This window comes from Microchirus variegatus (genome assembly GCF_963457635.1).
Source record: "Microchirus variegatus genome assembly, chromosome: 11".
Taxonomy (NCBI): Eukaryota; Metazoa; Chordata; class Actinopteri; order Pleuronectiformes; family Soleidae; genus Microchirus; species Microchirus variegatus.
This window is the reverse complement of record NC_139812.1, coordinates 25541241-25553373: the sequence shown is the minus strand read 5'-3', so window position 1 is coordinate 25553373 and position 12133 is coordinate 25541241.

Genomic DNA, 12133 nt, shown 5'->3' with positions numbered 1-12133 from the left:
GTCAAAATGTCCCTGTGGACAAATCCAGCAAAGCTGTGAGAGAAACAGCTGAATGTCCAGTGGCTTTTATGTCAGCATTTCGCCAAACCCCACAGAGCTCGAGGGTTTGTTGTGTTATTTAGGCTGGAAAATGGAAGTAAAAACTATCAAACAAAAACTTATATTTCTATTTTTTAATGTCTTATTTTGGGGGGGGGGGGGGGGGGGTTTAAACTGTAAAGTGTCTTTGAGAATCTTTAAAATGCCTTTTAGTTAAAATATATTACAAATATTCTTGTTATTATAAAATACATGTATACATACACACATATATATATAATACTGTATAACCATGTTTATATATATATATATATATATATGATTATATACGATAATGTAATAATAATAATAATCTTGTGTCTGTGCAAAAATACAATAGAAATAGTGCAAAATCAGATTCAAAAAGCAAAACAATATTCAATAAAATATTAACAATTAAAATGTATACTAACACGCTGATGCCTATGTCATAAAATATGATTATTATAATTATTTAATACATTTTTAGACTGTTTATAACAATAACATCCACATAATATGAGAGTAATAGCAATATGAGATGCTATACAACGCTTCATATTGTTCGTGATGTGAATGAATCATTATGAATATTAATGATGTGTTAATAACTACTACTACTACAACAACTTATAATTGTTTTAAAGAATCACAATAAATGAACGCTCAGAGCGATGTTTATACAGCACTTTGGATGCACCACAACACAATAACATAACATATCATGATATCATGCATCGACTTTGTTGACATATTTCCATTATATTACCAGTATTTTGTAAGAGACGCACGACGTTGATCCCTTTTTTAATCAGCGCTGTTGTTTGAAAACAATTATCTGACCCTTTTTGAAATGAGACAGAAACTGTTATTTAACATTCAGCGTTCATTTAACTTTGCCTGTGTGCATCTCTGTTCGTACGCAGGAATCGCTAACAGCTGCTAAAGTGCTTCATGCATACATTAATATGTGAGTCTCGCCTCCTATGTGTGCGTTGGAGTAGACCCTGAAGAGCATCTCCTTGTGTCTCAGCGTCACTGTGTAAGCGTACACTGGTGTGATACATGTGACTCATTTAAGCGCTCGGGTTTCATTGTGGAATCCGTCATATATAACATTTTCTACTCTGTAACAGGTGCTGCTGTTTCCTTCACAACGCGGCTCCAAGTCTCTAAGTGATGGTTGTGATGGTCTTTGAAACACGGGAATCTAGGGGGCGCAGATGGTAGTTTGTTGGTGCATCGCGTTCCAATTATTTCCTTCAAAATATGATTGGATGTTTTTTTTTTTTTTTTTTATAATTCTGTTATTATTGAATTTTCTTTTTTTTTATAAGCAAACGCAAAAAGAAAAACAAACAAACAAAACAGTACTATAAAATTACGGGTTAGGGTTAACCAGTACTAAAAATTAAAACACTTACAGGTACAGAGGGAGCACAGGGCTATATATACATACAGTATATATACCCGTACTTTACACATGTACATATATTTTTATATATATATACTATATATGACTGAGAGATAAAATGAATTTAAAAGGAAAAGGGTGTAATCCCTTGCTATATCAGATTGCAGTACTAAAAGAACCCCATATTTTCATATATATATCTTCTCTATCTTGCAGTCTGTAGCATAGTCTTTTATAAGAGGAAATCTTTGACATTTCATCAAACCACTCCTTAACTCACATATGTCAAACTCAAGGCCCGGGGGCCAGATGTGGCCCGCCACGTCATTTTATGTGGCCCTGCAAGTGATTAATTGGTCTTAAAAAATCTGGGTCAAAATAGGTCTATGCTGCGACCATAAACTACATTTCCCACAATGCATGGCGATTGGGTTACCCGCCAAGTGACGACACAGCCACTAGATCGCAGTGTGTCATTGTATGTGCATCACGCGACGAGTGAAATTGAATAAGTAATAAATACAGAAAGTTATTTAGCAATACGTCACGTAGTAGTTACCTTTATTTTGAAATTATACTTGGTTACATTTAGTTACATTTATTCTGTATGACGGTTACATCTGGCCCTTTGAGGGTCACCATTATGCTGATGTGGCCCTCAGTGAAAATGAGTTTGACACCCCTGCCTTAAAGGTGAAGTAAGTAGTTTATAGTGCCATCTAGAGGAGAGGCTGAAATTTACAACAAAGAACTGCTCCTCTGCTCACCCCCTCCCTTCCCTGAGCGCTACGGTATCCTCAGCCGGTCAAATGTCGTCCTCGTCGTCTTTCTCCGTGTCAGCAGATGAGGTTCGTGAGGCGAGGGAGAGGGCGGAGCTACCACGGCCGTAGCACACGAAGCGGAGAGAGTGGAGGCGGGACTTCCGCTACAAGTAAAGAGACGCTGGATTTGTTCTCTCGCGTTTGTCCTTACAGGCTCCCGTAGAAACATGGCGTCGTGGCAATGCAGTAGCGTTATTTTACATGACTTTTTGAAACACTACGAGAAGAAAAGAATATTATACAGCGACTAGACAATGCAGGAGCACAAAATATGTATAAAAAAGTGGATTTTGGGTCATATAAACCCAGAAATACTACACAGTGTCCCTAACCAATGACGTCACACTATCCTGCATCCAGTAATTATTACAAGAGTATATATATTATAAGAGTATTTAGACCACTTCCATTCTATCACGCTAGTAGTTTGTTTTTACAGGCCAGCGTAGACAACACAAGAAGACAGTGCCTCGTCTTTCCACAGTGGTCCACAGGGGGCGTCACACTAAAAGAAATCCCCACACTTTGCCACAGCAGAGTCCTTTCAAACCCCACACATACTCTGTACGGTGTATTCGTATGGATCGTGTCCGACTGCTTCGTATTCCTCAGGACATTGACATCAATAACCCTTGTCCCTATCTCTTCACCCTTTCAACAGGCGGCATAAATAATAGGTCTTGTGCATATTCTTCACAGGCCGAGGAGAGAATGCCACATCACTGCCTCCCCCCACGCTTTCCATCTATATTCATTGGTTATGAGTGGCAATAAATTCGAGGCAGGGTGAGATTAGAGAGCTGTCTGCCTCGGAGATGAAAGTCTAGTGTTTATCCGGTGTTCTGTTCCTCGTGGGCCACAGTGACAGACGCTGGCCCCGGCTGAACAAGTGGCCGCAAATATTTAAAGGGGCAATAAAAAGCTAATACGAACATGCAAAAGCAATTCTTGGTTTCTAGGATCGGCTAAAGCACCGGAGAAACAAACGTGTTTCTCGGGGCCCTTCCTCCTCCTCCTCCTCCTCCTCCTCCTCCTTCATGTGTGTTTATTAAAGATGACACGGGTTGCTGCCGGCTCACTTGTGTCTCCTTGTTGTCAGTTATTACATGTGATCTCGAGCTAACCTGCCGTTCTCGATGCGAGGAGACGGGCGGAAAGCGCCGCCGCCGCAAATCACTGTCATCGTCGACACGAAGGACCCTTTCTCTCACGATAAGAAAAATTGATCCTAACGAGTCCATCAGTCCTGCCGTTTATCTGCTGCTCAGGATTATCTGCTGCAAGATAATATGTAGAGATACGACACTGACACATTTGTCTTCCACATTTCTCTACGTTATGGGTGGGTCAAAATATCGATTTGGTGATGTGTTGTTGTCTATCCTACATGAGAATTGTTTACGACGGCACAAATTTAAATATATTATCGGTGGAAGCATTCTAAAACTAGTCCATTCCTCATCAATATGTGCCAGACATGGCCTTTTACAATGTAAAGTGCTCCATAGAGCCCACTATACCAATGTTAAAGCGGAACTAGACCGGAAGTTCCTATAAACGCTGTTTTTTTGGTGTGTATCTGAGTCATTACCTTGTTTATGAAGAAGCCCTGACGGTTCAAAACAAACAGTTCAGCCATTGCTGAGAACGTTGTGTTTTATTGTAATCTCGGGGCTCAACGAGATCACTGAAAATCCCGTAATAGTTACGTAAGCAGCGGTTCTCCTGAACAACCGATCGTCCTGCTCCGGGCGGTAGTCCGGGCACATCCGGTTGCGTACATTGAACCGCAGAAGGAGAATAACGTCCGTTGTGGAGGTGTTTCACGAGCGACAGTGTCTTCTGACTCTGGGTCAAAGTCATAAAAGGGACTGCGGCGGGGAGTCGTGAAGAAGCTATTTTTAAACACTGTTAAAACAATGTTTTGATAATGAGGAGCAGTGCATCCACCGTTCCAGAGGGGGGCGCTGCGCTTCTGAGAACGGATGTGCTGGATAGTACTGGCCAATCACAAGACTCTGTCTTCTGGGGGCGAAAGTTCACTCTGAAATCTCGCAGCAGAAAAACACCGTCAGAAAAGAGGATTTCTATCGGCTCGTTTACAGCAACTAGGAGGTTTTTGACCATAAAAACAAGTTAATATATGTAAGTAGACCTCCATAACTAACATTATGTGCAACAGGACCACTCTATGTGACCTTTAAATTATCTAGAATATTTTATATCCTGCTATATTTAAAACTCTTGAACAGACCCTCATCTGCGCAACACCGTAGCCCGTGATATCCGAAAATAACGAGTAATATCAGCACAATAACTGTTGAGGAATACAGAGCGAGACTGAACAGCGCAGCTTCGCGGCTTTGACGTGGATGTGACGGGACGACTGACTGTAGCCTCAAAATGAAAAGCTCAAAATTCACGTCTAATTAATGGCAAACGCTAATCTATCTGTCGCTCATGAGCCACGGAGCGACAACAACCCACTGGGCTGGACTAAACCAAAATAGTGGAAAACAAGGGGGTGTGTTCTCTGAAGACAGGCTGTTACCTGTGAAGCACGGGTGCTGTAAAACACCCCTATTAGCATACGGTACCCCCCCCACCCCCCCGAGTCATAATAGATGGTTACAGGAAGTTTTACGCTGTCTACAACTAGAGAAGTTAAGATCCTCACACACGGATCCAAGACCTGGGGAACCTCCGTTGACCCTGATTAGCGACAAGCTCACCATCTCTATAACCATATCGGGAAGTTGGAGGGTGGGTATTGAGAGGTTTATGGGGGTTATTGTTGGGGTTTTCTTTTCCTTTCTTTCCTTATAAGTTTCAGTTTATCTTGAATACATCATGTAATACTGTTTTGTGTATATTGATTTTTTCTGTCTGGAGAAGGAAAAACTTGGTATTAAAATAAATGGACCATGGTGGAAAGCGTATTGGATTATGCCACTTCAGTAAACGTACAACTATTTTGACCAAATTTTGCTGAAGTACAAGTAAAAGTACTGGTCTAAAAATGTACTCAAAACTAAAAAGTTACCTTTTTTAACAAGGTTAGGGATCTCACCTTCTCTGTGTGGAGTTTGCATGTTCACCTCATGTCTGCGTTGGTTTCCTCCAGGCGCTCCTGTTTCCTACCACCATGAAAACACATATAAATATTACATTGTTAAACATTGGGTCAGGTTTGTCCCTTGTGGTGTGCGCGCTCTGTCGCGGCGGCTCTAATCAACCCTTCATTTCACCTCTCAGTTTCAGTTGTATGAAGGGAATTAAGATCCTTTTCTTTCCTTATTGTATGTACGTTTCACTCTGTGTTTGCTTGACCCTAATATTATTTATTTTATTGCATTCAATTTAGTATCATTATCCTGGGATTCATATACTGTAGATGTTCATGTGTCTTTGAAAACCTTTATTTTGTTTTCAAATGTAAGATTTTTACTTGAGGTCTTCTGCATTTGCAAATTATAATCCTCCCCCTCCCCCACTTCAATCGAGTATCTTTTTTTAAAACAAAGAATTAAAAACAAATGACTCGAAACTGGTAATCAAAAATGAGGGTCAAAATTAAACTGGTAATCAAAAAGAGGATTAAAATTAAAATGACGTCTTCACTAATTAGTCTCAAAGACGTTTCAGCGAGTGTCGCTGCCACGAACCTTATCTTGAATTCACTCAACCGAGTCAAAAGCCCAATTAAAATGGGTTTACAATCTGCATTGATGTTCTGTGCGTGTGACAATTCATCTCTCAACCAAAGAAGCTTCTTCACTTCTTAATATAGACTGTATTTAAAAAAAATTGGATGGAGCTTCCCAGTTTCCTCATTAAAGTCAATCAGGAAGTATCAATATATTGAATGGCCACCAGGGGGCCACTTTTCTGACGAGTTCATCATCTCAATCGATCGCGAGTTTCAGTTTTTCTGTAATAGACAGAAAAGAAATGTTCCCATTTAGAGGGGAAATCGATGATAAATCACCCCACACAGTGTGATTGACAGCTGGAGCTCAAACAGACCACTTTGTGTAGGTTACAGAGTTACCATCCCCCGGTTTTGACCCAAAAATAATAATAATAATGATAGAAGAAACAGATTTTTATATATGTTAAAGCGGAACTAGACCGGAAGTTCCAATTAAAGCTGTTTTTTTAGTGTGTATCTGCGTCATTACCTTGTTTATGAAGCCCTGAAGGTTCTAAACAAACAGTTCAGCCACTGCTTAGAACGCTGTGTTTTATTGTAATCTCGGGCTCAGCGAGATCTCTGAAAAAACCCGGTCCGGTTACGTAAACAACGGTTCTCCGGAACAGCAGATCGTCCTGCTCCGGGCACTAGTCTGGGCACGTCCGGTTACGTACATTGAACCGCAGAAGAAGAATAACGTCCGTTGTGGAGGTGTTTCACCAGCGACAGTGTCTTCTGACTCTGGGTCAAAGTCATAAAAAGGGACTGCGGCGGGGAGTCGTGAAGAAGCTATTTTTAAACATTGTTAAAACAACGTTTTGATAATGAGGAGCAGTGCATCCACCGTTCCAGAGGGGGGAGCTGCGCTTCTGAGAGCAGGATCTGCTGAATATGTCTCTTCCGGGTATTGGCCAATCACAAGACAGTTGGGAAGGCTCTACGCTGGCTGGCCAATCACAACACACTCTGTCTTCTGGGGGTGAGATTTATGTCTGAAATATCGCGGCTGGGGAACAGCGTCAGAAAAGAGAGATTTCTATCGGCTCCTTTACAGCAACTAGGAGGTTTTTGACCATAAAAACAAGTTAATGTATGTAAGTAGACCTCCATAACTATCATATATGTGCAACAATTAAAAAAAAATGTTAAAAAATAATTATTGGAAAATATTGCGATATTTCACCGTATCATGTTGCAACTAACCACTTATCGAACATCACAATCTACAATTTTATGTATGCATACAGTGTTTCTCAGAAAGATAAAGTGAATGAACAAAATATTAAATACATGAAATGGCATCAAAATAATTGAGATTTAATTTTTTTATTTTTTGGTCACACTGATTCATCGGTCTACTTCTACTGGGCGTCTCAGTCTGTCGTAACGACTCCCTCCAAATGGCCAAAGCAGCATTACTGTGACAAACTCTGTTATGAAGATGAAGAGCTGCAGTTCAGTGCAGTTCAGTGCAGTCATGAACCAATTCCATGTGAACGTCATGCTTTTCTTCTTTTTTTTTTTGTAAACTTCCATCTTCTTTCCCCTGGTCCATCAATTTAAGAAATGGGAAAACCCTTTAACCTGATATTGGCCATTTCCTGCACACCGGGCTATATATAGTTTCTCATTTTACCTGGTGAACACACACACACACACACACACACACACACACACACACACACACACACACACACACACACACACACACACACACACACACACACACACACACACACACACACAAACACACACACACACACATTCTTGTACTTGCTGCATACTGAGGACCAGCATTTCCACTTTATAAATCAACACAATTACAAATATCTACTTCATGAATGACATCTACAAAGAACTACTGGTTGCAGTACCATAAAATGTCTGCAGGTGGAGCCCCAGAGCAAAAAGGGCTGGAAAACTTTTTCGATTTTATTTTATTTTTTAAATTTTTGGTCCAACATTTTACAAAAAGGTCATACTATACTATGTCGACCAAAATTTAAAAAATAATTTGACAAAAAAATTTTGGTCCAAAATTTGACAAAAACGTCATTCTATACTATGTCGTCCAAAATTAGAAAAAAAAAAAATTTGCCCAAATTTTTGGTCCAAAATTAGAAAAAAAAAATTTGGTCCAAAATTTGAAAAAAAAAAATTGGTCCAAAATTAGAAAAAAAAAAAATTGGTCCAAAATTTGAAAAAAAAATTTTGGTCCAAAATTTGAGAAAAAGTCGTCCAAAATTCAAATTTTTGACAAATTGAGTATAGCATGTTATAGCAACCTAAGGAAGTGATTTCAATGAAAACAAAGTGAGGACCGGCCAAAATGTCCTCACTCCGTAAAAATTACCTTTGTTGGTTTAAAACCCTCACTGGTCCTCAGTATGCTGCAAGTACAAGAACACACACACACACACACACACACACACACACACACACACACACACACACACACACACACACACACACACACACACATTCTTCACCTATAAGGAACCTTTACTGACGTCCATTTAGCCTTTAACCATCACCAGTGAATGCCCAAATCCCTAAAATCACGTCTTAGCCCCTTAAATATGTGAAGAACAGTCAAAATGTCCCCACAATGTATGGGTCTCCCTTGTGCCTATGCGTGTACTCGGTCCTCACAAAGGTACCCATACAAGTACGCTGACGCACACACACACACACTCACGCAGACACGCGGCGGGCGGGTGCGCGCACAGACGACACGCTCGTTTCCTCACCGCGTCGCGCGGAACAGAAACAGAGGGAACTTTTTTTTATATCCTCCGCGTTAGGAATCAGGGAGAGGAGGAAGAGGAGGAGGAGGAGGAGGAGGAGGAGGAGGAGGAGGAGCAGAGCTGTGGCAGCAGACAGGAACCTCTCTGCGCTGCTGCGATATTTGTCCAATAACTCAGGACATCTTTGTCTCACCTGGACCTGGACTGAAAGATTAATATTTTTATTATAAGTTTTATCACCTCAGCATCCGTTTTCTGGGTAAGTTCCTGATAAGTTTAGTCTTATTATTCTTTATTTATTGTGGTGTTGTTTCTGTCTAAATGTAAGACTTTGCCATAATATTGAGCAAAAATAAAATAAGATGTATTTATTGCCTCTGCAGAATTCAGATGCATGACTGGAGTAAACAGTGCAGTTGTTTTTATGTCTGTCAAAATGATGGATTTTTGGCATTTTGGTTGGAATGATGTGTCTTATATATATATATATATATATATATTTACTATAAAACTGCCAGTGATTTGAACTCATACATGTGTATGTAATGCAATTTTAAGCAATAGACTTTTTTCATTGCATCCACATGAAATAGGTTTTATTTTATCAATAACACTTTAACCTGTAGAAGTAGTTTTTATTCTCTAAAAATGTTGGATTTTTTAAAAACTGCATGCATTGATTGAGAATTAATGACACTATGGTCATTATAGAATTACTATAATAACACATATCATGTCATATTTTCTTTTTTATTATTATAAAACTGCCAGTGAACTCATACATGTGCATGTAATGCAATTTTAAGCAATAGAGTTTTTTCATTGCATCGACATTTGTCAACATGAAATAGGTTTTATTTTATTATTTATTATTTAAACTAGAAGTAGTTTTTATTCTCTGAAAAATGTTGGATTTTTTTAAAAACTGCATGCATCGATTGGGAAATAATGATACTGTATGGTCATTATAGCATTTTTTTGTCAAATCCGTCCATGCCAAACATTATACCTCAGTGCGTTGGTGTGGACGTTATGCAATACTTATACCTCAAGAGCCATGGTTCTCAAACTATGGTACGTGTACCACCAGTGGTACGCGAGCATCCTCTACTGGTACTTGGAAAATCAGAAATACTGTTCTGGAGCCGGGGGAATTGGGGAATATTGAATGTGTAGAAAATAATACAGTTATTTATTTATTATAATAATAATACGTTAATTAAAGGCGCCATATGTAAGCATGTGGCCAAAAACGGTTACTACATTCAAATTCAAAATACCGAGGTCTTCTAGTTTCGTTTTCTGACGTAACTGGCAACCCGTGGTTGCTCGGCAGCTGAGACTCTACCGACCGCATTGATTGGTAGACGGCAGTAGGTGGCGCCACATGACACCAAAACATGATTTCAAAACATAAACATGATTTGCAGTCTGCAAAATATTTTTTTAATGCAAATATTTTGTCTGTACTGTTGTTGTTGGTGAGTTCAGTTTGTTATATGAACATTATTCCTGAGTCTCTGTGACATATTAGGAGGATTTTAAGGCCAGTTGCTTTAGATTTATTACATAATGCACCTTTAATTAATAATAATTAGAGTCACCTTATCTCTTGCTCTGTCTTAATCTAATGTCATATATATTTATCACACCAGTGTGTGAAGTATATGTGAGGAAGAGGAGGAGGATGAGAGAGCAAACTATCTTATTGGTAATAAATCCGCCTCGTGTGAAAAGTCTGTCGCTGACTTTGCTGTATTTGGATAATAATGGAGGTTATTTGAGGAGCTCTAGAAAGGGAGGGGACACAGAGCATTAATGAGGGCAGAATTTATGTATAATAAACTGGGACTGAAATGAGATTCCCCTGTTTCAAAGACCAGCAACCAACGCTGGTGTCTTCGGAAATTTGGAGCCGCGTGGTGAAGGAAACAGCAGCAGCCATGTATGCATGTATATGCAGGCACAATACATACCCATGTGCACAGAGTTGAAAACAGGTCCTATAATTGTTTCCACAATGAGACCCGAGTGCCTAAATGAGTCACATGTATCATATTGTGGAAATTCTGACTATATTTATGTCAACACGTTTTATACTATAGGAATATTTGTCACGTCGTGACAGAATTAATTAATTTTTTTCTGATTTTAATTCAGCAAAGCTAATGTTACTTTGCGAGATCCCAATCATATAATTAATTATCGGTCTATAGGTTGCGCTCCTCCACTCGGGCTTATATAAGATAAAGCCACGCACCTGTTATTGAACTCAGGATGAGTCTTTGTCACTGACAGAATGAGTCACATAATAGCAGCCTTACTCCATCATCCAACCTTTAGTGCGGTTGTGTTTTTTTTTTTTTATTATTTAAATTTAAATTCACAGACTATAATGCTGCTTTTACGTGGCTGAGATGAACACTAAGAGCTCAGCAGCCCTGATGGACCCACTTTTTCTTTCATAAATTACGCGAGAGAGAACGCATTTGTGTTGCGGTAGAGATTTTTTTTTCGTCAGGTTATATTTGCATGACATTACATCATAAAGAAGCAGTTTTACTTGCATCAGAAAATATAGTCTCTATTAATATCTCTGCACTGTTAGCAGCAATATTGTGTCCTTTTCTTTCTTTTTTCCCTTTTAAATGGGTTTTAAATGATGTGTTTGTTTGCTTGTTATGAACAGATGGAGACTTAATTGACCACTTCTGCAGCAAACTGAAACTAAAAGCCCCGTCATCATGCTGAGCCCGGTCTCTTACGCACTCTGTAAAATGACAGCCTCCTATTGGCTTATTGTAAAAACCTCGCGCACGAACATGTTCCATCAGAAGGAATCATAAAGCGTGTCATGTGTGCCGTCTTGATAGCGCCTGGAGCACTGAGATTGTGTCGTTTGTTCGAATCTGGATCCTGCGTGAGTAATTCTGACGTAGGAACCAGGGCCTAGCGATAGAAGGATGACGCGTTATGTGCGAAAATATTGTTGAACATGCTCACATTGATGATGATTTCCCGACACCGTGGTCTTTGTGATATTGTGCAGTCCCGTAGACCACATACTGTGTGCAAAATCGCGCAGTGTTGTCGTTGGAAAAACAATAAACTTGAGATTTGAAATTTGACCGTGTGAAATTCACAGATGTTGGGTTACTTTACTGATGTCCGCCCATATTATGCCGAGCTTCAGCGTCTATTTTCCTCTAAATGGTAACATAACTTTGAACATTTACATCATGGGCCAATTCCAATTCCTATCTTAACCCTCAAGCTCAACCCTTAATCTTAACTGGCCCTCAAAACCAAGTGTTGAGGGTTATTTTGTCACTTTGAAATGGGACACCCCTTAAATGCAGATACGTCTTCAGACTGTAGGGGGCAGAATAACGCGAAAGCT